The sequence below is a fragment of the Drosophila gunungcola genome, unplaced genomic scaffold, assembly GCF_025200985.1.
Source record: "Drosophila gunungcola strain Sukarami unplaced genomic scaffold, Dgunungcola_SK_2 000044F, whole genome shotgun sequence".
Taxonomy (NCBI): Eukaryota; Metazoa; Arthropoda; class Insecta; order Diptera; family Drosophilidae; genus Drosophila; species Drosophila gunungcola.
The window spans coordinates 188,441-212,272 of NW_026453212.1; the positions used below are offsets into that span (position 1 = coordinate 188,441).

The 23,832-nt window shown below is 44.1% G+C and overlaps 1 pseudogene; it reads left to right on the top strand.

The window, feature by feature from the left end:
- Nucleotides 1-391: 391 nt before the first annotated feature.
- On the top strand, nucleotides 392-12,159 carry LOC128264007 (uncharacterized; annotated as a pseudogene).
- The last annotated feature ends 11,673 nt before the right edge of the window (nucleotides 12,160-23,832 follow it).

Here is a 23,832-nt window from a genome sequence, read left to right on the forward strand (position 1 = left end):
GACCGAGGTTCCACTCATTTGGCGGGAGGCGATCATCTTTAATAAAAACTATGTCGTGTGAACGCAATTTTTCCTCAACCCGCTGCCATTTTGGACGAGCTTGTAAGTGTGAAAACCAATCCCAGCTCCAACGATGCCAAAAGGTTCGCAGCAGTCTTTGCCCTTCCACGAATTGTGCGTTTAACGATTTATCCGAAGATAACGGATTGGGTAGCGCCATCATGGAATCGTCTATTCGGAAGTAGGCCGGTGTAAATACCGTTAAGTCCTCCATATCCGCACTCAACAGGCAAAGTGAGCGAGAGTTCAAACAGGCTTCGATTTGAACCAAAATAGTTGAGAGATGTTCGTAGGTCATAAGCGCCCCCTTAATCGTGCGATGTAAGTGTGTATGTTAACACTGTTAAGGAGTAATCATAAGTCGATACAGATCTTGGGTGATTATTGGATCACCCTAGTGTTTAGTTGCAAAATCAGCATAAACATCTTTACGGGCCGTGCCTGGTTCTTGGCGGTGCACGGTATGGTGAGTTATGTTGATTTTGCTAGTGTCAGCACGAGCGGTCGGCTTGCCGGCCGCGCATAGCTTACGTAAAGTCTTATATGTTTTCAGTTTTAATTTGGACATTTAATAAAGAGCATTGGCTTGAATGTAAAACTCCGGCAGTGGCCGTCAACATTTATTCTATTAATTGAAATTGGTTACCGAGCCTTAAGGGCCGTTAGCAACGGAGTCAGTTACTCCCAACGTAGTCTTCGTAAGAAGAGAGAAGAGAGCCATTGGCAACCGCCCGGCGCATTCATATGAGCAGCCAGCCACGGTGGCAATTACGTCTTCACCCCTTCCCCCGGACCAGCCACGGTGGCAATTGGATCGCAACGTCTTCACCCTCACGGACAGCGGCGAGGGACAGTGCGAGGCTGCACAACTAAAACATAATTGGCACCCAACTTTAATACAGAATCCGCGACACAAAAATATGAAAGCGGGCTGATCAAAATTAATACATTAAAACTTCAAATACACATACAGGGAAAAATAAATAAAAATCCCTACAAACTATTTACCCAAAATCAAAAAATATACAGTTTGAATAAAGCAATTGTAAAGGTGACTTACAAATAAAGTTAATTAATATCGGCCGTCCCTAAATAAAATTTTCCTTCGGACGCCAAGCACCCAGTTATTAATATAAAATTATAATATACAAAATTAATTAGTCGAATTAAAACATTCTGCCGCCCAATAACGTGTGTTTAGTGTCAACAAATTAGTCGCCTTATGAGTTTTCCAGGCCCATATAGGGAAACTAAACACGAACTTGACAGTGACAGTGAAGAAGAATTAATCCGAGATACCCGGAGATATCAACCAGCATGGGCACAACAAGAAAGTAACGCGGAAACCATGAACGCGACACAAAAAGAAGGCGTTAATTCAGACCGCATTAACTAGCCAAGAACAGAGGCTCAGAGCCGAATTCGCGGGTCAGATCAACGCCGTTAGCCAACAACTTCAGAGCTTGCGTATAGAAGCGCCAGAGGTAGAATCTTACCAGAGGGTAAAGGTAGTACCGGGAGCACCACAGTGCGATATACCAGTACATATGGTGAAGTCGATTCCAGATTTTACTGGCATACAAGATGAGTACGTGGCATGGAGGCAATCCGCCACTGATGCCTACGAATTATTCGAGTCTTATGAGGGCAGTTCCGCGCATTACCAAGCCGTTACTATTATTAGAAATAAAATTAAGGGACCAGCGCGCGCACTGCTAGTTTCTTATAATACAGTGCTTAATTTTAAAGCCATACTAGCTAGATTAGACTGCTCCTACGCAGATAAAACATCTTTGCGCTTATTACGGCAGGGACTTGAGTCGGTCCGTCAGGGCGACCAAACACTTATGCAGTACTACGATGAAGTCGAACAAAAATTGATCCTCGTTACAAACAAAATTGTCATGACACATGACGACGAAAGGGCTTCATTACTCAATACAGAAGTTAGGGCTGACGCCCTACACGTATTCATTTCCGGTCTAAAAAAATCACTAAGGGCTGTTGTATTTCCAGCACAGCCAAAAGACCTGCCAGCAGCACTGGCATTAGCTAGAGAGGCAGAGGCCAGTATCGAACGAAGTATGTTCGCGGCCACATATGAGCAAAGAAATCAGAATACTGATTTTCACAAGGGCCAGCACCGAGCGCCCGAGAAACAAGGGAAAAATCCTGGTGCCGACCGCGGACCAGAAAAAAATCCACATTTCTTTAAAAAGCCGAACAAGTATCAGAACAACGATACATGGCATAAACGGGACAACTGGGTAGATCAGGGTAAGCAAAATCAATCCCTGGAACCTATGGACATTGATCCATCATCTTCTTAAGTCCGACATCCTACGGGTTTCAAACAGGGAAACAACACTAAATACCAAAATTTGCAGAACCTAAAAAGACCAAACTCTTCGGAGAGAATGACTGGCCAAAGGCGCCAGCGGGTTAACAACGTTGAGCAAACTGCAAGCACGGGAGAAACTCAAGATTATGAAAGCGCGGCCACAGCCGCACTAAATGCAATTGACGATGACAGTGCCTCATTTGACGGTAACGACCTCGTCAATTTGTTAGAGGAAGGTCCCGCTTGCCCTTCATTGAGCGAGGGCTGGCGGGGAAAACTATAAGAATCCTAATAGACACTGGAGCGGCAAAGAGTTATGTAAAGCCTTTAAAGGAGCTGAAGAACATAATGCCTGTCGACTCCCCTTTCACTGTGAGTTCCATTCATGGCTCCAGTAATATTAAAGAAAAATGCTTTATGCGCATATTCGGCCTAAAGGCTCAATTTTTTTACTCGATACTATCAACACTTTTGATGCCATAATAGGTTTCGACTTGCTAACGCAGGCGGGAGCGGCATTAGATTTACATAACAGTGTAATCAGGTATGGAAACATATCTGAGAAACTCAAATACCACGAATGCGATAACGTGAACTTCACAAATATCGATGACTTAGTAGTCCCAAATTCAGTGAAAGCAGCATTTAAAAAAATGATCCTTAAGAGGAAACAAGTGTTTTCGCACTCTAACGAGGCGCTACCTTTTAACACCTCGATCATCGCCACAATTCGTACAGAAACTAGCGAACCAGTATATTCCAAACTATATCCTTACCCCATGGGAGCAGCAGATTTCGTTAACACAGAAATCAAACAGTTGTTAAAGGATGGAATTATCCGGCCTTCTAGGTCGCCATTTAACAGCACAACATGGGTTGTAGACAAAAAGGGACTTGATGCAGACGGCAACAAGAAAAAAACGGCTGGCGATTTCAGGAAACTGAATGAACGAACCATCGCCGACCGTTACCCTATGCCAAGTATTCCTATGATTTTAGCGAACCTACGAAAGGCAAAATTTTTTACTACCCTAGACTTAAAATCGGGGTACCACCAGATTTATCTGGCAGAAAAAGACCATGAAAAAACTGCTTTCTCCAAAAACGGAGGAAAGTATGAATTTTGCCGTCTACCCTTTGGACTGAAAAATGCGGGAAGCATCTTTCAAAGGGCGATCGACGACGTTCTACGTGAACAGATCGGGAAAATTTGTTTACGTTTATGTAGACGATGTGATAATTTTCTCCGAAAACGCTGCTGACCACGTTATACACATTGACACAGTCCTTAAATGCCTGTGCGAAGCCATCATGAGAGTGGCACCGGAAAAAAACCAAATTCTTCAAAGAAAGTGTAGAATTTTTAGGTTTCATTGTTACATCAAACGGAGCCAAAACGGACCCGGAAAAGGTAAAAACCATTCAGGAGTACACCGAACCACAAAATTTATTCAGCCTCAGGTCTTTTTTAGGGTTGGCCAGCTACTACAGAAGTTTTGTCAAGGACTTTGCTACCATAGCCAGACCACTTACCTCCATACTTAAGGGAGAGAATGGCACGATTAATAAACACATGTCAAAAAAGGTGGCTATCGAATTCGATGAGTCCCAACGCAGAGCGTTCGAGCGCCTGCGAGACATTTTGTCGTCAGAAGATGTGATATTAACATATCCAGATTTCAAACTTCCTTTCGATTTGACCACCGATGCCTCAGCAAGCGGTATCGGCGCGGTACTGTCCCAAAAAGGCAGGCCAATCACAATGATATCTCGTACGTTGAAAGACTGTGAATTCAATTACGCAACCAACGAAAGAGAATTATTGGCAATTGTTTGCGCTATAGGAAATCTACAAAACTATCTATACGGCACAAAAGAGATCAGGATTTTTACGGATCATCAACCTCTTACTTTTGCTGTATCCGAGCGAAATACAAATGCCAAAATTAAACGATGGAAGGCATTCATCGAAGAACATAACGCCAAGGTATTCTACAAACCCGGAAAAGAAAATTTTGTGGACGACGCTTTGTCACGACAAAACATAAACGCTATACAAAACGAACCCCAATCTGACGTAGCCACTTTCCTTAACCTACACGGTCGAGCCCACCGATAAACCGCTGAACTGCTACAGGAATCAAATAATCCTGGAGGAAGCAGAACAGCCTTTACTGCGACACTTTATAGTGTTCGGGACCAAAAACCGACACATAATCCAATTCAATAACAGGGACTAGCTGTTCGAATTGGTCAAAGAGGTAGTAAGCGTAGACGTTGTTAACGCCATTTACTGCGACCTCTCCGCACTAGCATGCATCCAACATTCCTTGGTGACCGAATTCCCAGCAACCAAGTTTTGGCATTGCAAAAAATTTGTGAATGACATCACGGATGCAAATGAACAAAAAGAAATAATTATCTGCGAACACAACCGCGCTCACAGGGCAGCCCAGGAAAATGTTAAACAAGTCCTTCAGGATTACTACTTTCCAAATATGTCTAAACTCGCCAACGAAGTGGTTGTAAACTGCAAAACATGCACCAAGGGGAAGTACAACAGACACCCCAAGAAGCAAGAGCTGGGTATCACACCAACCCCCTCATATGCTGGCGAAATGCTGCATATAGACATATACTCTACGGATAAGAGATTTTTTTTAACCTGCGTAGATAAATTTTCAAAGTTCGCTGTAGTACAGCCATTACTTTCTAGGGCCATAGTCGATTTGCGCAGCCCCATATTACAACTTATAAATTTTTTTCCAAACATTAAAACAATATATTGTGATACTGAGGCATCTTTCAACTCGGAGACAATAACCTCATTATTAAAAAATCAATATAACATTGACATTGTTAATGCATCCCCTCTACACAGCAGCTCAAATGGGCAAGTGGAGCGATTCCACAGTACCCTAACTGAGATAGCTAGGTGCATGAAAATCGACCAAAAGGTTGATGATACCGTTGAGCTTATTATGAGAGCCACAGTAGAATATAACAAGACAATACATTCAGTGACAAGACTACCACCTAAGCAGGCCTTGCACTCAGCTAATGCCGAACAGAAATTGGCAATAAAAAGTAATATTGAAAAGGCGCAACAGGCCAATCTAGATAGATGCAACCATACCAGGCAAAACAGAATTTTTGAGGTAGGAGAAAAAGTATACCTCAAAAATAACAAGAGGTTAGGAAATAAACTTACCGCACTGTACACAGAAGAGCGTGTACAAGCAGGTGGTCCACAAGGACAACCTTAGATAAAATACCCCTCAACTCTTCTTACCTTTTTTACCCTATTTTCATATACCTTAGCATACTTACTTCAGTTTATACACAGTAGATTTAACTTTTCGCTTGTTTACAGGATCGCGGGAATTTTATTGATAACGTTAACTGTAGTTAGCGCTAGAGTGACGGATTATTCGCATGCGCAGTATATCCCAATTACGGACGGAATTGCGTTGGTATGGGAACAGAGAAACTTGCTTCGACACTCAAGTAATTTGTCCGAATTTTCAAGTATAATAGAAGAAACTACTAGGTTGTCCGATTTATTCCCACAGTCTCATACGAAAAAATTGTTAAACGTCGATACCGAACATGTTAGAAGTTTATTGTCTGTTTTAAAAATACACCACAGGATGGCCAGGAGCCTAGACTTCCTAGGCACCGCACTCAAAGTAATTGCGGGCACACCTGATGCGGCCGACTTCGATATGCTAAAAATGTCCGAGGCACGTATGATTGAGTCAAATAACCGGCAGGCTGTAATAAATACGCAGACGCAGAATAAAATTAATGAATTAACAGAGGCCGTTAATAAAATTATCAAGGCAAAACAAAATAATATAGTTGACACTTCCCACCTGTACGAAAGTACTTTTGGCCAGAAACAGAATACTAATAACTGAGATTCAAAACGTAATGCTTACAGTCACACTTGCAAAAGCCAACATCATAAACCCAGCAATTTTTAATCAAAATGATTTGAAGTCTGTATTTGTTGATCACCCCACAGAAGTCCCCATCATTAGCCTACTAGAGGCGTCTAACATTAAAGTCCTTCAGTCCGATAGTATAATCCATGTGCTAATCGCATACCCTAAGATTTAAACTATTTGTAAAAAAGTCATGATCTTCCCTGTATCACACCAACATACCATCCTGCAATTGAAGGAGAACACAGTAGCCGAATGCAATAGCGACGTCTTAGCAGTCACCGATTGCGTAACAACAACTTACGCGACGTTTTGCAAGCTGGCGACCCATGATACTTGTGATCGAGGCCTACACGCGGGGAGTACCGCACTATGCGAGACGCAAACCAGCCACCTAAGCCCCATCACGTTAATAGATGACGGAGAAATAATAATCAATGAATGCCCAGCTAAAGTCAGCACTGATGACGGCCCCGAAATAGCCAGCAACGGCTCACACATCATTACGTTCGAGCGAGTGGCTTTCATCAATGGCACCAAATACTCGAACCAACGTGAAGCCATAAGAAAAACTCCAGGCATGGCGGCATCCCCGTTACTCAATATCATCGGCCACGATCCCACACTAAGCATGCCACTTCTCCAAAGAATTAACAACCAAAACTTGGAGGTTATCCAAGGGCTTAAGGAGGAAGTAAAATCGGCTGATTTTGCTAGTGTCAGCACTTTGCTGCACGAGCGGTCGGCTTGCCGGCCGCGCATAGCTTACGTAAAGTCATATAAGTTTTCAGTTTTAATTTGGACATTTAATAAAGAGCATTGGCTTGAATGTAAAACTCCGGCAGTGGCCGTCAACACTTATTCTATTAATTGAAATTGGTTATCGAGCCTTAAGGGCCGTTAGCAACGGAGTCAGTTACTCCCAACGTAGTCTTCGTAAGAAGAGAGAAGAGAGCCATTGGCAACCGCCCGGCACATCCATATGAGCAGCCAGCCACGGTGGCAATTACGTCTTCACCCCTTCCCCCGGACCAGCCACGGTGGCAATTGGATCGCAACTTTTCACCCTCACGGACAGCGGCGAGGGACAGTGCGAGGCTGCACAACTAAAACATAATTTGTATTAACCGCTTTAACACTCGCCTCCCATATTTTGCCAAAATTTGGACTGGGGATTGAAATGCCAATAAATATGCTGATTGGTTAATTTTGGAATAACCGTTGCGATGACGTTTGATCGAAACTCTTCATGCCAAAGGTTTAGGGATTTATCTGCTCCGATGAAATTGGTACCGCAATCGCTGTAGATGTTTTTGCAGTATCCACGTCTGCCAATAAAACGTTGCAGAGCCCACAAAATATCCTGAGAAGACAAGCCGGTAACAAGCATATGAAAACTGCAATATACGCTTTATATTTGTAATGTCCACGAAAGTCCACGAAACTTTGGCGCTTTAATTTCTAGCGCACCGGTATAGTCTACGACTGTGGCTTCAATGGCTCGCATTGGCGGGTTCACTCGATGTAAGTGAAGGTTTCCCATGAGCTGCGCGACTACCTTCGGTCTGTCTGCTTCAAGCGTCAACACATTTGTGCAGAATCTTTTTAACTGCCTGTTTTCCATTGTGAATCAAAAATTCAAATCCAAGTTCGGTAAAATGATGATCTTTTGGCAAAATAATCGGACTCCCAACACTCCTTCGTTATCTAGAAGTGGGGAAAGTTGACTAAGTTTGTTCGATCTAGATAAATGTGTTGTGTTTTTTATTTTTTGAACCTCAATCGCAAAAGTTTCATGTTGCACTAGTCGAAACTCTTGGGCGGTAACTGAACCCCTCTGTCGAGAGTCCACATGAATTTTAGAATTGTGAATGAAATGTCGTATGTAAGCCATTATAAACAGAAGTTTGTTGTTTAACGACGTTAGTAATGGGTTCGGATTTCTCTCAACACAGCTGTGTGTTTGTAGAGAAAGCTATTTTTACTCACATGTGAGATAAGTGCTTTCAGGAATATCGAAGATTTTGCTAGGCCAATGAGTGTCAAGCAGTCGTAGCCAAGAAGTCCCCTGCCACCATAAACCATAAGCCGCTGGATAGAGGCCACGCGTCGCGCAGTCTGCGGGTTTATCTCCGGTGGGCACATGTCGTCATTGATTTGCGGAACTGGATACAAAAATTCGTCCTACACGATTCGCTATGAATCTTTTCCAGTGTAAGGAATTGCCAGCAAAGGCCCATACCAGCTGATTGCAGTGCACCGATGACATCATCTCAAACTTAAAGGTCTCCATTAATTGTCTTATGTCCACTTTGTAAATCATCCACATTGATTTCTTTTCGTAAAACATGTTCTGCTAATGGAAATTGATTGATCCATTAATTGTCTCATGACACTTTGTAAATCATCCACATAGATTTCTTTTCGTAAAACATATTCTGCTAATGGAAATTAATCTCGTTCATCCTGATGCGATCTGATGCATGATGCGAATGGATGTTTACGGGGATGATGCTGTCCCAAACGTCACAGTTGTTAACCAATAATCCTTTATAGGATTTTTTTTTCGTTGCCAAACAATCTATTCAAAGTGTGTATCCTCCGGATGTACATCTAATTATCGATACATTTTATAAATGTCGACCGCAAAGACCGTTGAGAATGACCCCACCAAGGTCGTTTTGTAAGGCTGGTCCAATACAGAAAATGTCGTTGAGCGATTTCCCATTTCATGTTGAAGTTTTGTGGTGCTGCTGTCGTCCTTCAGAACTGCGTGATGTGGTTAGGCACATGCAGTATAACTGATTGTGCCTCCTTTATTTGCCAGACGATGCTGTTCTGCTGAGGTGGAGGCTTCAGTTAACTGAAGCAGCTCAAAGTATTCCTTTATAAACTTTGAGTATTGTTCAAAGAGCACTGACTTCTTTTGGAGCTTTCGATCAAATAATGTTTTTAATGGTAGACGAACCATGTACTTTCCATTAGGTTGACGTACAGGAGTGCGTTTAAAATGTTCTTCGCACCATTGTTCTACCGCAGTTGAACTTACTGCTTCCAATTCGAAGAATTTTTTAACTAGGGTGTCCAGATTAAAATGATGATATTGTATGGATATAGTGATGATCCAACCAAGACGCGTGCATTGGGCTACGTTGGTAGCGTAAGATTCGTCCTTGGTAAAGGAGAAGTCAAAGTACGCAAAACGAAAGCATTTTAAACACACATCTGGAATCCCGAATTAGTAGTTGAGCATAAAGTGAATTCCGTGCGATATGTGCACATGTTGGTAGAATTCCCTCCTACCCCTAATATTTCTGCTGAAACTGGAAATCGGTGAAGCCCTAGCGCTTGGACTACATTTTTCGTAACAAGGGTTCCTTCTTATCCATGATCGATAGGGGCTCGGACCACAGCTGACTGGCCTGTAAACAGTTTTTGTAAACAGTTTTTGCTGCTGTTACATTTTGAAAGAGAATGGGTAGGGCTAAGGCAATTAAGACATACCTTAGTGCGGTCAACAGTTTGCCAACGAAAGAATCCCTTGCTAAAAAGTCAGGACAACGACGTAAGATGGGCTGGTCTTTGCAATGACTCCTTGTGTTTGCCGTGGTGATTGTAGTATATTGCGACCTTCAATTATATCGATGCTGATAAGTCGGGTGTTGAGGAATGATTCATCGTGGAAAAGGTTGGTATTTTGTTTGTACTTCCAAGACTGTGTTCCCAGGCTTGGATGATTTGCGATGACAGCTTAGTTGTGAGATGATGCACAATCCAATGATCGCAATTGGCAATTGCAATTTTGAGGCGTTTGATCTCCTTGATGTAAAAATTGGCAACGTTTAACACATGCTTGAGCTCGGCTGAATTTTTTTTGGAAATTGATGGCAAATCATATAGAGTATTCATATGATGCATGAATAATTATTATAGCGGGTAACAATGAGATCCCACGCGAAGAGATAATTCGCTTCAGTCAAAACCATTTAATGCACGTCTTGATCTTGGTACGCTGGGAATGCTTGCTTGTATGCTGGAAAGCGCTCCATTATCCTGAGTAAGTTGTTGGAAGACATCACGAAAGGCAGGCCATTCTGTTAGCTTGCCAGAATAACTAGGTACTGGTAATTTTGGTAGTTGAACTGCAGAGCCAGGCTGTTGGAAACCGGGTATCGAAGGCGTCACCAATCTCGCAATAAGTTGTTAAGTAAGACTCGTCAAACCTTGCTTCTAGGTGGGGATAAAATGTTCATGCTTGGGTGAACAACCGTGCAATAAAATACTTTGATGATTGGTGTAAAATTCATTTGAGAATTTTTCAAGTTTATTTTTGACGGTTTTAAAAATAGATTTTAGTTTTTTTTGATTGGATATCTTTTTTTAAGTGTTGATAAGGTAGTTTCATACGCTCAAAAATATCAACTTGAAGTATTTTAAGGTTTTCTATGCTGGAAACGCTGGATGCCTGCCCCTGCTCATTGTCTATCTCCGCTGGAATGTTTCTACTTTGATTGTTTGACTCTATTAGACTGAGAAATGTACTCAATACTTTGTCGACACACAAACACACCACAACGAATCTTACCCCATTCAAATTGTGACGTAGCGAAATTGAGCGAAAAGGCCTGGAAGTCTCGGAACAGTTGATCCAGGTTTGACGAAAAGGTATAAAGGAATGCGAGGTGATAGATTTCGGCAGCGAAACTGCTTCTCTTCTCTCTCGGTTTCGGTGTAGCCTTTTTGTCGTGGTCCCACGCTGATTTCGTCAAAGTGATTAAGCCTCAGTGCTGTGTTTCTTGTCAGAAGAAGAAGGATAAAGCGTGTGGAATAATAATGTAACGGCTCCTTCTAATTAAATTTTTCACGTTACAATGTACAATGCTGACAATAGTATACTTTAAGGCTATATTTGTAAATTATTAAAACGCGACCAGCTGCTGCGATAACTTCTTCTGCTCGTTGCCCAGAAAAGAATGAAAACGAACCGATGATCTTTCTCTTTCGTGACTCTCTTTACATAAAATTCGGTCGGAATGTTCGCTTAACATGTAGCTCGAACGTCCGAGCACGAGAGTTAACCTGCCACTGAAAGAGCTAAAGTCGTAAAAAGAACAAGGAAAGTGCTCAGAAACCGTTAATTTAGAAGTATTTAGAGAAAACTTGTCAAATTGTATGTTTGATTTGAAGAAATGGAAAATGAAATTGAGTGTATCGAATCAAAATTTCAGCTAAATTAAAATGTCTTCATTATACAAAAACAATTCCCAATAACTTTGTTATATGGAAAATCCATTCACAAAAGCAAAGGGCTAACAGTCACCTCTGTATTTGATGATATTGGAGACAGTGTTTTTGCAAATGGACAAACTAATGTTGCGATATTTCGGTAAAAAAGTCTTTCTGGCTGACACATTCTTAACCCAAACCCAAGAAGTAATAAAACAAATGAAATAGTGAAGAAGTGTGATGGAAGCAAGAAGGAAGCAAGGTCAGCGAGATCTCCCCATCCTGCTCGCCCAAAGCCCAGGAGCGGAGTCAGCCACCCGCACCACCTGCGAAGGAAAATAAGAAAAACATACATAGACACTCGAGAAGAAGGTGGTGCTCACCAGCACGAAGAGTGGGGTGGACGTGGTCAATGCGGACGAGATCGTCCAGGGGGACTCCAATTTCTATGTGGCCAGCGAGGAGGAGGATAAGCCCGCGCCACCCCCTCTGCCAAAAACGCCAGCTTTTGTTAACATTGAGATTCGAAAAAAAGTGCATTACCGAAGAGATCTTAGAGGAAAACATGAACCGGTTAAGAAGTAAACATAGAAAAGAACAAGATATAAGGCAAACTTCCAGCTATTGCAATAATATTCTTGAAAATACTTATTTTTCGATTTGTATGCGATTCGATTGTTCCTATGGCAACGATATGATATCGTTTGAATTATAATCGTTTATCTGAACTTTCAAATTATTGAAATTCAAACCGTAATTCTGAAATATTTAACTATTACTATATGTCGAAGAACTAAAAATTAAAATGAAAAAAAAAGATATAATTTTTTTTCTTTATTTTCCCGATTGTTCATATATGAACTATATGCTATAGTAGTCCGATCCAGCTCGTTCCGACTTATGTACTACCTGCAACAGGAAGACAACTTTTGGGAAAGTTTCTTGCATATAGCTTTAAAACTGAGAGAATAGTTTGCGTAGAAACGGGCGCATGGATAGACGGACGGACAGAAGGACATGGGTCGGGGATGTCTCCACTGCGTTGCAAACTTCTGACTGAAATTATAATACCCTCTGCAAAGGTTTAAAAATATTAAAAAGAAAAATCAGAATGTGTCGGATGAATATGTTTACCTACGACGTCAAACAACTGCTATCATTAAGCCATTCGCATTAGTCAAAATGTAACAAATCGTTAAAACAAAAATAAAGAAGTCGTTCATAACATTCGTGGTATGGAAAATTCAAATACTAATGCATGTTATGCATATATAATAATATTTTAAAAGTACTGTTTTTAAATTATACTAAACATTTAAAAATGGAAACTAATGTTAAAATTTCGGATTTATTTATTTTGAATAACGTGGAGTAGCAAGACAGCGGAATTTTTTTGCGACAGCTATTAGAATGTTCTTTCCTTACAGGAATTATAGCATCTTTTGGACATGAACATGTGGTAACTTTAAAATGCTCCAACTAAAACCATCAGTTTATCAAGTGCAATATTTCACCATGGTCTGTGATTTAATGGAGGACAATATACATTCATTTTAAGAAAAGAGAAAATATTTTTTAAGGCCGATGATGCAACAATAATTTAATCTTCTTCACCCCATAACAGCAAAGAACTGAATATAATATTCTATGATGAAAAGTAATTTTTTTAATTTTACGGGAAGTAGATAGAAAACAATTAAGTTTGATAATTTTTTTTTAAGAATGAGAAAAATACTTGGTTGGCGAAAATACTGAACCCTCCTCGAGGGTACCGACTGGAAATGACGCTACACTGCCTGTGCGATGTCAGGTGGCGTTTAGCTTAGATCAAGAGTAGGAACTGTATGCTCAGAGATTTTCAATAGCTAAGTCATTCAGGGATGACTCAGGATCGTGGAATTGAGGTACCATTTTTATTGTTACTAGGTTTTTGAGCTTTGTAGTATTTTGACTGAAGTTTCAAAAAAAATCTTCTGATATCAAATTTGATAAGAATTTTTAATGGGTAATGGGTTTCACAAATGCGCAAATCTCTAAACATCTCTAAGCAGCCACTTGGGCCTAACAAATGGACATATATACACTTGACACGACCTCCTGCGAGCGATTGCAGAATGTCTTTAAAGACAAGTGCAATCGGGGTAGCTGCTTTCTTCCCTATCGCTCTGAAAAATGTTTTTCCACGTCAGGGATAAACAAGGCACTCCGCTGGTCTTGGTGACATATTAACTCAGCAAATGAAGACGTATTTTTATTTGGAACGCTCTTTAATTTTTGGTCCTTCGAGGGACTCTTCAGTTTTCCCCCACCATTGATAAAAGACTCAGAGCAGAGCTTTTTTTCTATTATTAAGAAAAGCTTTAATATATACAGGAACAATACAGATGGTAGAGAGGAAGAGGTGAAGAGTTCCGTTCCCGCGGGACCGCCACAAAGCTTTACTTCGCGGGACGGATGGCGGTCAGTTTGCCGCTCGTCCTTATTGCTCGTTGCGTCGACTCTGTTCTCGACGCCTTAAGTCCTTCAGGATGCCAGCAGCCATATTGGCTACGGCATCACAATTCCTCTGGTTTTCCAGCATGCAGTTAATCACGTTATCCATTGTCAGGAACCGCTCGGCTCTTGATTCAGCTTCGGCTCAGATGAAGAATGCGTGCTCCGCGTCTTCGACGCTTGCTGTGCCGCCGTGGTCGCAGCAGGGGTTTTGCTCGTGCCTAAACCTGTACAGGTACTCTTTATGGCATCCGTGCCCAGTGATCATCTGCATGAGGTAGAAGTCTACCTGCCCGTGCTTCTTTGCAGCCAAGGGATTAGACTGGGTATTGATCTGGGCGCCCACTGTCCTGTGTTCGCATTGTTCCACCTCCATTGCCAAGCCTCTATCGTGCTACTGCGCTGGGTCCTGCTTCATGTACTCCCTGTCCTTCGTTCTGCCGCCAGGAGGTCTATTGGTTATTGGTACCAGCTATTACTAGCGCGGCTTCCTCTAATTCCGTGAAGAAGCTGCTTGTGATGCGCAGTGCGACTGTATGTTGCGGTCTTCAAAGCTTCGGCCCATATGGGGGCGGCGTACAGGATGGTCGAGGTCACCACTGTGGCTATGATCCTTCTGCTGGGCTGCTTTGGTTCTCGGGCCATCATCCTTGAGATGGGTGCAGTCGATCTGGATACTTTGGCTGCAGCTTACGCTAGGTGGGTCTTGAACGATAGCCTGTGATCGATCTGTACCTCAAGGTACTTGATTGAGTCGCTTGCTACTATTGAAGTTGAGCCGACTCAAATTGTTGCCTTCTCAACAATCTTCCTGCTGCTTATGAGCACTGCTTCCGTTTTGTGCTCAGCAAGCGATAGACCGTTGTCTGCGAGCAAGCTCATAAAGATGTCTATCGAGAGGCTGCACCTTACCGTGGCCTCTTCGAGGGTTTTCGCTACTGTTACCAGCGCTGTGTCGTCCGCAAAACCCACTACGGTGCATCCTTCGGGTAGTGCCTGCCCTAGGATCCCGTCGATCATGGCGTTCCATAGAATCGGGCCCGGTACTGAGCCTTGAGGTACTCCACTTGTCACCTGGTAATCATGCTCTCCGACGACAAAGGAGTATGTGAGCACTCTGTCCTTAAAGTATTCCGCTTCGAGTTCGGTAAGGTAGTCCGAGATTCCCAGGAGATGAAGCGCTTGCAGGGCAAGGTTCCAGTTGGCAGAGTTAAAGGCATTCTTAATATCCAGTGTGCAGACGAGACAGTAATCTTTTGAGCTGACTAGCCACCTTTCTACTTTAATTGCGTTAGCAGCCAGTTAGGTGACCGCTCGGATTCCGTCAATAGTGCTTCTCTTCTTTCGGAAACCAAACTGGTGGTCCGAGAACGCTCTGAGTTCGTCGAGTTCTTATTCGATCTGGGGACCAGGGGCGCTTCCAGCCTTGGTTTTTCTAAGTGCTGCCAGTTCTTGGGCTTCGCTGGTGAGAACTGTATCGCCTACCCCGGTAGCTTGCCAGGTAAGGGGCGGCTGTTTGGGGAACAAAGTAAAAACTATTTGGCCAAGCTGCAAGTGGTCGGCTGTTGTTGAGCTTACCCATGACCATCCTGCATGCTGACCCGAATGGTTCTGCATCCACAGCTTCGCACAGCTCCTGGAAGCATCTGGCCTTGCTGGCTTTGATCGCGTTCTTCAGCACGTTTCTGTTGTTTCGCTCAGCTCTTGGTTTTCTCGTCCTCTGCTTCTCTGACACCTGCGTCGGTCCGCTAGGCAATCTCTACTCGCTCTGTCTATCTCCTCGTTCCACCATGGAACTGGTCTACCTTTCGTGGCTTTTTCCATAGAGGCATCGCACGACGCCTTAACTCTCTCGGCTATGTTCTTGGCGCAGGTGCTAGCATCTCCTGTAACGCAGACGCCTTCCATGTGTGCTGGGAGGGCCACTGTGTTAAGGGTAAGGGCTTGTCTGGCTGATGATCAGCGCGTGGTCGCTGTGGGTGTAGATGTCTGACACCCTCCATGCGCAATAACGTGCCAGTTCTGGGCTAGCGAAGGTCCAGTCGATAATCGACTCCCGACCTGAATTTCTAAAGGTTGGGATGTTCCCTTCGTTGAGTAGGCATACATTTAACGAATCCAATGCCTCAAAAAGGATGGTTCTCCGCTGTGTCGTACCAGCGCTGCCTTATGTTGTGGACCATGCGTTGAAATCACCTGCGTAAGGCTTTGAGACCTGCCGCGTGCGTCGTCAGCGATCTCCTGCATTATTGCTTTGAACCCGCTAGTGCGTACGCTCGGGGCAATGTAGCACCTGTAGATTGTTAGTCCCCTGATCATTGCTCTGGTATATCCCGCCCTGGATGTTCTTTGCGGTAGGTGTCCAGAGGACTGCCCGCAGCCTGCCGTTCGGTGGCCGTCGGGGTTAGTAGGTCCTGCTCCGCTCTGCAGTGACATACAGCTGGCCTATTCCCATGCATTTGTAGCATCGCCTTTGCTCCATTTTCTGCCTTATGCGGCAGATTACCAACCCCGATTTTCCCCTTGTCGAGAATCCGCTGGGCATGCTCCGTTCTGAGGTGAACCGTCGCCGTTTGGGTTCCGCCATAAGCCTTTCGGATCCTAGGTGCAGCGCCCGCCAGGATATCGCATTCATCCTCAGCGTAGACTGCCTGAAGTACCTCCTCGCAGGTGGTTATCTCATCCAGGTCGTGGATTTCCACTTGCACCGAGTCCTCCAGAACAGCCACTTCGGCTTTTCCGCTGAAGGCGGACTTCATGGCTGTATGCAGTTGCTGTGATCTTCGCGGGGCATCTTGGTTTTGCGCTTTACCTGCTGCCAGCACGGGTTGAAGCTTTTTCATAGCATGCAGTGAGTCAAACGTGGCCTAAGTGACATGACGGACGACCTTCTTGTTGTTACTTTCGCGATTATTTGGTCGAGCATCTTACCCAGTTCATCGGTGAGAGCTGCGGCGTTTTTCTGGACCCGCTGCTTCTTATGGGCTCGATCGATCGCCTCTACAGGGCTGGTTGGTTCCCGACTTCTCTTCGGCGTGGTTGGATCATCCCCATTACTGCTGAAGTTGAAAATGATTCCGGTTACTTTGGGGGGCGCTGACAATGGGTGAGCCTCGGAAGTCTGTTCTATCCCGGTAGGAGACCGCGGAACCTTCTGTTGCATCATCTGAAACTTCTTTAGCAACTCTTCCTCAGCTCTGGCAACTGCAAGGGCCTGGGTCTGTAATGTCCGGACCCTTTCTCCTTTTTCATCGCCTACCCTAGTCCCTCGGTGAACCGGGATTTCCCGCACTAAACAAATAACACTTTTAGTTATTTTAAACCTTTACGCCGGTCGAAATTTGTGTCTGATTAGAGACCAGGTGTGTGCGTGGCTAACAATGACGGTACGTCATGGGTGTGTGAGTAGAGCTGGAGAACAATCAGGCTAAATTCCTCCCATAACAAAAATCATCATATAAAAAAACGGCCCAACTTTTTTGTGTTGTATAAAAAAGATATGATCAAAATTTCAAAGGAATCGGGTCATTAGAACTTGAAAAAGTATGTCAACCCCCTCATTAAAAGTAGTATCGAGAATAACCCTTGGAAAGATTAGAATACAATTCTAATGGCTCGGACGCCACGTCTCAAAATTGGCTGTGTTTACGAAAGTTACCAGTTACCAGCTCCCTAAAATCTTTATGTAGGGCAAAGACACCCGCACTTAAGGTAGAAAAATAAATATCTTTTGTTGTTAAACAACAAAAATACAAGTGCTTTAAAAGTATCCACAAACACAAAACCGAATAAAACAATCTGAATCTTGAATCTGGTTAACCCTGCGCACGGCAGTATACAGGCAATATTTCTTTTGAATATTTATTTATTTAATTTGGGCATGATAAATTAAATTTAATAACGAGTTGAAGAGAGTTTAGCTAGGTACAGTACACTATGAATATTTTACAAGGAAGAGGTATAACCAGGTATTGTCGATAATAAACCAACTAAAGATCGACTATGAGGCACTATAAATAGTGTCTGGTGCCAAGAAAGTGCATTAATATCCATTAATGAAGAGAATAATTTAGCTGCTTAGATTAAGAAAAAACGTAAAACTCTGAGAATTAGGAGAAATAAAATTAATTTCCTCACGACAAATTTGATATGACCCTAAGCGAATGAGAATTTGATATTCAAAATATTTCGCATGAAGTACATGAAGGAAATAAGAATGGAATATTGAGTATTTACTAAGCCTACCCAAAATTGAGGTACCCACACTTGGCTGTAATGCCAAAGAGTGGGATCTCTTTTAAGAATTGTATGAGTACCTCTCTAATATTTAATTACTTAAAATCGGCTTTAAAAGGTGAAGCACAAAAAGTTCTCCCCCATAATTTATGGGTTCGGCAGAAACTTACGATGAAGCTTGGGGAATTTCTAACCAAGCGGTATGAAAACTGTCGTACATTTTTCAAATTTAAAAATTGATTCTGTCAATAAATAAAATATTTCATTGACTCGATAAATAAAGCGATACACATCTTAAAAGCTAAACACCAATGGTGCTCAAAAAATTTAACAGTGAGACTCTTCAACTTCGTTTCGGATGTTATGGATTTTTTTTAGCAGATTTCGTGATATTTAAAAAATTAAAATTTTTATAAACAGAATGGTATTTTAAATGGGAGTCAAAAAAAGTTACACTAAGACTATTCATATAAAAGAGGAAAAAAACATACAGCGCTGTTTGGATGTTATAGATTTAAAAAAAAACAAGAAAGGAAGCAAACTTCGGCAAGCCGAAGTTTATATACCCTTGCAGCTATTGCAAGAATTAAATATTTTTGAAAACATTAAAATTATGATTTTCTTGCGTATATGTCTAAAAACATTGAAGCAATGATGATTTGCAGCTCATTATTAGGTAGTTATTTTATATAATTTTATTATTTCTATTGGAGCTATATGATATAGTCGTCCTATTTTGATGAAATTTAAACCGTAATTCTGAAATATTTATCCATTACTATATGTCGAAGAACTTATAGAAAAATTTAAAAACACCAAAGTTATAATTTTTTTTTATTTACTTTTATGATTGTTCCTATGGGAGCTATATGCTATAGTCGTCCGATTGTGATGAAATTTAAACCGTAATTCTGAAATATTTATCCATTACTATATCTCGAAGAACTAAAAAAAAAAAATTAAAAAACAGAAAAGCTATAATTTTTTTCATTTATTTTTATGATTGTTCCTATGGGACCTATATGCTATAGTCGTCCGATTTTGATGAAATTTAAACCGTAATTCTGAAATATTTAACCATTACTATATCTCGAAGAACTAAAAAAAAAATTAAAAAGCAGAAAAGTTATAATTTTTATTCATTTATTTTTTCGATTGTTCCTATGGGAGCTATATGCTATAGTCGTCCGATTTTGATAAAATTTAAATCATAATTCTGAAATATTAAACCATTACTAAATGTCGAAGAACTAAACAAAAAATTAAAAAACAGCAAAGTTATAATTTTTTTCATTTATTTTTCCGATTGTTCCTATGGGAGCTATATGCTATAGTCGTCCGATCCGGCTCGCTCCGACTTATATACTACCTGCAATAGAAAGACAACTTTTGGGAAAGTTTCATGCAGATAGCTTAAAAACTGAGAGACTAGTTTGCATATAAACGGACGGACAGACGGACGGACAGACGGACATGGCTAGATCGACTCTACTAGTGATGCTGATCAAGAATATATATACTTTATAGGGTCGGAAACGTCTCCTTCACTGCGTTGCAAACTTCTGACTGAAATTATAATACCCTGTAAGGATGCTCTCTGGCCGGGGTACAGATCTCAGTCAGATCCAGGAGTCCTTTACAAGAAATTTGTAAATCACCGAAACACCGGACTAGAGAGTATCATTCAACGAGTGAATGAGTCGTTTGGGGAGTCACGCCGAAGGTTCTCATAGACGCCGGGGGAGAGAGAGTTGGTGTCGGAGCTGGTCACGCCGTGTCTTGCTCCTGGGTGAAAAATTCCACGGGCTGGACCTTGGGGCGAGGCCAAGCCAGACGAACGGTTTCGCGAGTATGGGGACGCCGGGTAGTCCCGCCGATCACTTCCGCGATTGGGACACGTAAGTCGCTTTCCGCGTGTCGCAGGCCAAAAATTCACCGGGCTGGACCTTCGGACGAGGCCAAGCCAGGATACTATTTCGCGAGAGTAGGACCGGGGAGTTGCGTCGCGCGCAAGTCGTTCTCGATGTATCGGATGCCAAAAAACCACCGGGCTGGACCTTCGGGCGAGGCCAAGCCGGATAGGGTTTGTCAGACACGAGGGGGGGATTGAGGTGAAAGGATGGCGGTACGATTGACCAGTCGGGAATGATGTCCGCGCGCAGGTCACATGCACTACGAAGAGAAAAGCTATTGTACTAGACCAGACGGGCCGGGTGTCCACGTGCCGGTCGCATGCGCTACGAGGAGGAAAACTAGGGTACTAGACCAGACGGGCCGGGTGTCCACGTACAGGTCACATGCACTACGAGGAGGGGAATCTAAGGTACTAGAGCGAACGGGATGGGCGTCCACGTCGGGTCTCAAATGCTACGATGTGGGGAACCAAGATACTGGACCAGACGGGCCGGGTGTCCACGTACAGGTCCCAAATACTACGGGGAGTGAGGTTAAGATACTAGACCGGACGGGACGGATGTCCACGTACAGGCCCCATGCACTACGAGGGGGGGGGGATCTAAGATACTAGACCGAACGGGATGGGTGTCCACGTCGGGTCTCAAATGCTACGATGTGGGGAACCAAGATACTGGACCAGACGGGCCGGGTGTCCACGTACAGGTCCCAAATACTACGGGGAGTGAGGTTAGGATACCAGACCGGACGGGACGGATGTCCACGTACAGGTCACATGCACTACGAGGAAGGGAGCTAGGCTACTATAAATAAAAAGAATCACGATCATGGAATTTACTTTGTTTTATTATTCTATTTTATTATTATTATTATTATCCTTTTTTATTTATCTACTGTCTTCCTACGAGTCCGCTACACCGCCTTTGTTTGACGGATAGGAATTTTGCATACACTAACCTCAAAACAATCACTCGTCCACTTCTTCACGAACCGCGTGCCTTCGCGCGGTCGAGGCGCAACTCGAATTATCCGGCAAGCGAGTTAAGGGAGGCGGGTCCGCTCCGTTCTACTTTTCCGGCACGAGAGACCGCCTGCTCGATCGGTGTGAGACCACCTTCCCCACGCTCTCTTTTTCCCGCTTTCGGGATTTCTAGTATATTTCTTAATTTCTAGTATTTTTCCTTACCCACTAAAAATCTGTTGGCGTTGCCACTCGGGTTAGGAACTTAGCTTAATATTCAATTTCAACTTAAAATTTATTATTCATTATGGATCACTTACACCTATAACTTACATACTACTAACTTAATATTTAATATTCACGGTCCGACGCTTATACCTATAACCTAACATATTATTATTCAAAAATTGTATCGTACGCCTAAGTGTGTACGTTACACCCCCCCCCCTTTCTTCCCGCGGCGCGATAAAGAGGCGCCCGTCGCTCTTGATGGTGACGATGGAGCGGAGTCCGTCACCTCCTATGGCTATGCGGACTCGGCGTCCGCGGCCGGCCCGGGTCGCTACCTTCCTCTCGATCTCCCGGACGATACGCCTGGGTAGGTAACGTAAACCGCTACCACCAATCCAGCCCTCCGGCAACGGGAAGAGGTCGTCCTCCCCTCCTGTGGGTTCCGTCAACCTCAGTGCGGAATTCGATACGGCTTCTACGCCGTCCGTCGTCGTGGCATTCGGTGGGGTATTCCTAGCGGCGGATTCGGTCGAATCGATCTCCGAAATGTCCATTAGGACCTGGTCCAGCAAGCGATCTTCCCACTCGGTCAGCTGGTCGATTGGATGAGCACAGCTAGGGAAGTGCTGGGGATCTACGTCCCCGTCCCACCGCTGTCCAGCGTCGCCTCGATAGGGGTAATCTGGCCGAGATCTGGCCGAGGTGTCCACGTCCCGCGGATCCTGCTGCGGCGACGTCTGGAAGCACCGGCGGAATAATGGCCTTTCCCCTTCAGGGGGAAGGGATCCGGGGAGTCTGATGTTATGACCCTGGGTTCGGGGAGTCCCGCTTCCTGTACGGGTTCTACCTCCTGTACCCGAACTTGGTTAGCCGGAGAGGTCTGGGTACTCTGGCTAGACATTTTCGTCTCCTTGACCCGCTCCACGGCTGGGGATGTCTGAACCCCTAGAGAAACCGACACGGGGGGCACTACAGTACGTCGGGGCGGGGTCCTCGGTTGTCCTATCCTCTCGCCGACTGCCTTCTCGACATCAACGTCGGGATCTATCACTCTGCTGTTTTCCAACGCCGGGGGCAGAGGCGGGGATGGCGGCTCGTCGACGTAGGGTCCCTCTGCTGGTAACCCCGGGACTTTGACTACCACCGAGCGGACGTCGATGCGCATGAACGAGACGTGTCCCGCATACCGGCAGACCTGGTCTTCGGACGTATGATGGTACGAATGTTCCACGTCCGGGAATCGCGGAAGACTGGGCCTTGGGTAACCCGGATGGCCTGACCGAGGGTCGCGTCGGGTCCACGGGTACTCCTCCCCCGAGGTGGGCCGTCGGGACTCCGTATAGTACGGCTCCCCTGGTCGTCGTCCGTTGGGGTAACCGCTGGACCCACCTGGTGAGCTTTCCCTGGAACATGGGGGCCTGCTGAACATCTCCGAATCCTGGTCATTGGCGTCGTCTTCGTCGTCTTCCAGGCGGTAGGGAGCGGACTGGGGCGACGTCGGATGATGATATTGTCGCGACCCGTCGGGTCGGGGCTCCACAAGCCTCCGCGGAGTCCTGCGAACCGGGATCCTTCCGGAGCCTGGGAACAGTCGTCTGTCTCCACCGAGCTACCGTCTGTTTCGCCGTCCGACGTGAGGAACTCCCTTTCCATCGCTTCGTCGGCTCCGTCATGATGACCCGTCTCCATGTGGAAGACCTCCGTGTCGTTGGAGTCGTCCGACAACACAATTACTTCATCCATCTGAAATGGTAAACTTAACTTATTGATATTGCCCCACCTCTTCGAACTCCCTACCTGACGGTGTAGCTAACAAAGGACTCGGCCTTAATCTATTATAATGGTTATACAATAGTTACTCGACTGGTTACACAATGGTTATTCGGTGGTTATACAGTGGTTATACCGTGGTTATACAATGTTTACTAGACTAGTTGTTATACTATTCTGCGGCTGTATGCCGCTTACTGCATCGGGTCGTTCGATCCGACAATACTATCGTCGATCCTATCCGGAGGGGCTTCTGCGTAGTACGGTTTGAGCTGGGATATGTTGGCGATGCGTCGCCGTCGATCTCCGGGACGTTGCAGGCGTACCAAGTTCGGAGATGTGAACTTCGTAACGGTATAAGGGCCGTCATACTTGGGAGCAAGTTTGGCGGCGAATCCCTCGACTGCTTTCGATAAGGGATGCTGACGCAGCCAAACTTGACCGCCGAGCGTGGGTCTCCATTCTCGCCTTCGTAGGTTATAATGTCTCGCCTGGTCTTGAGACGCTCGCTGAAGATTCGCTCGTACGATGTCGAAGATGCCTTTGAGGTGAGACGCCTTGTCTTCAGGACCTGTATGCACGACCGCCGATCCGGGGGTCAGTTCATCATACAGCATCGCAGGCAAGCGTGGTTCCCGTCCTTGAGTTAGGAA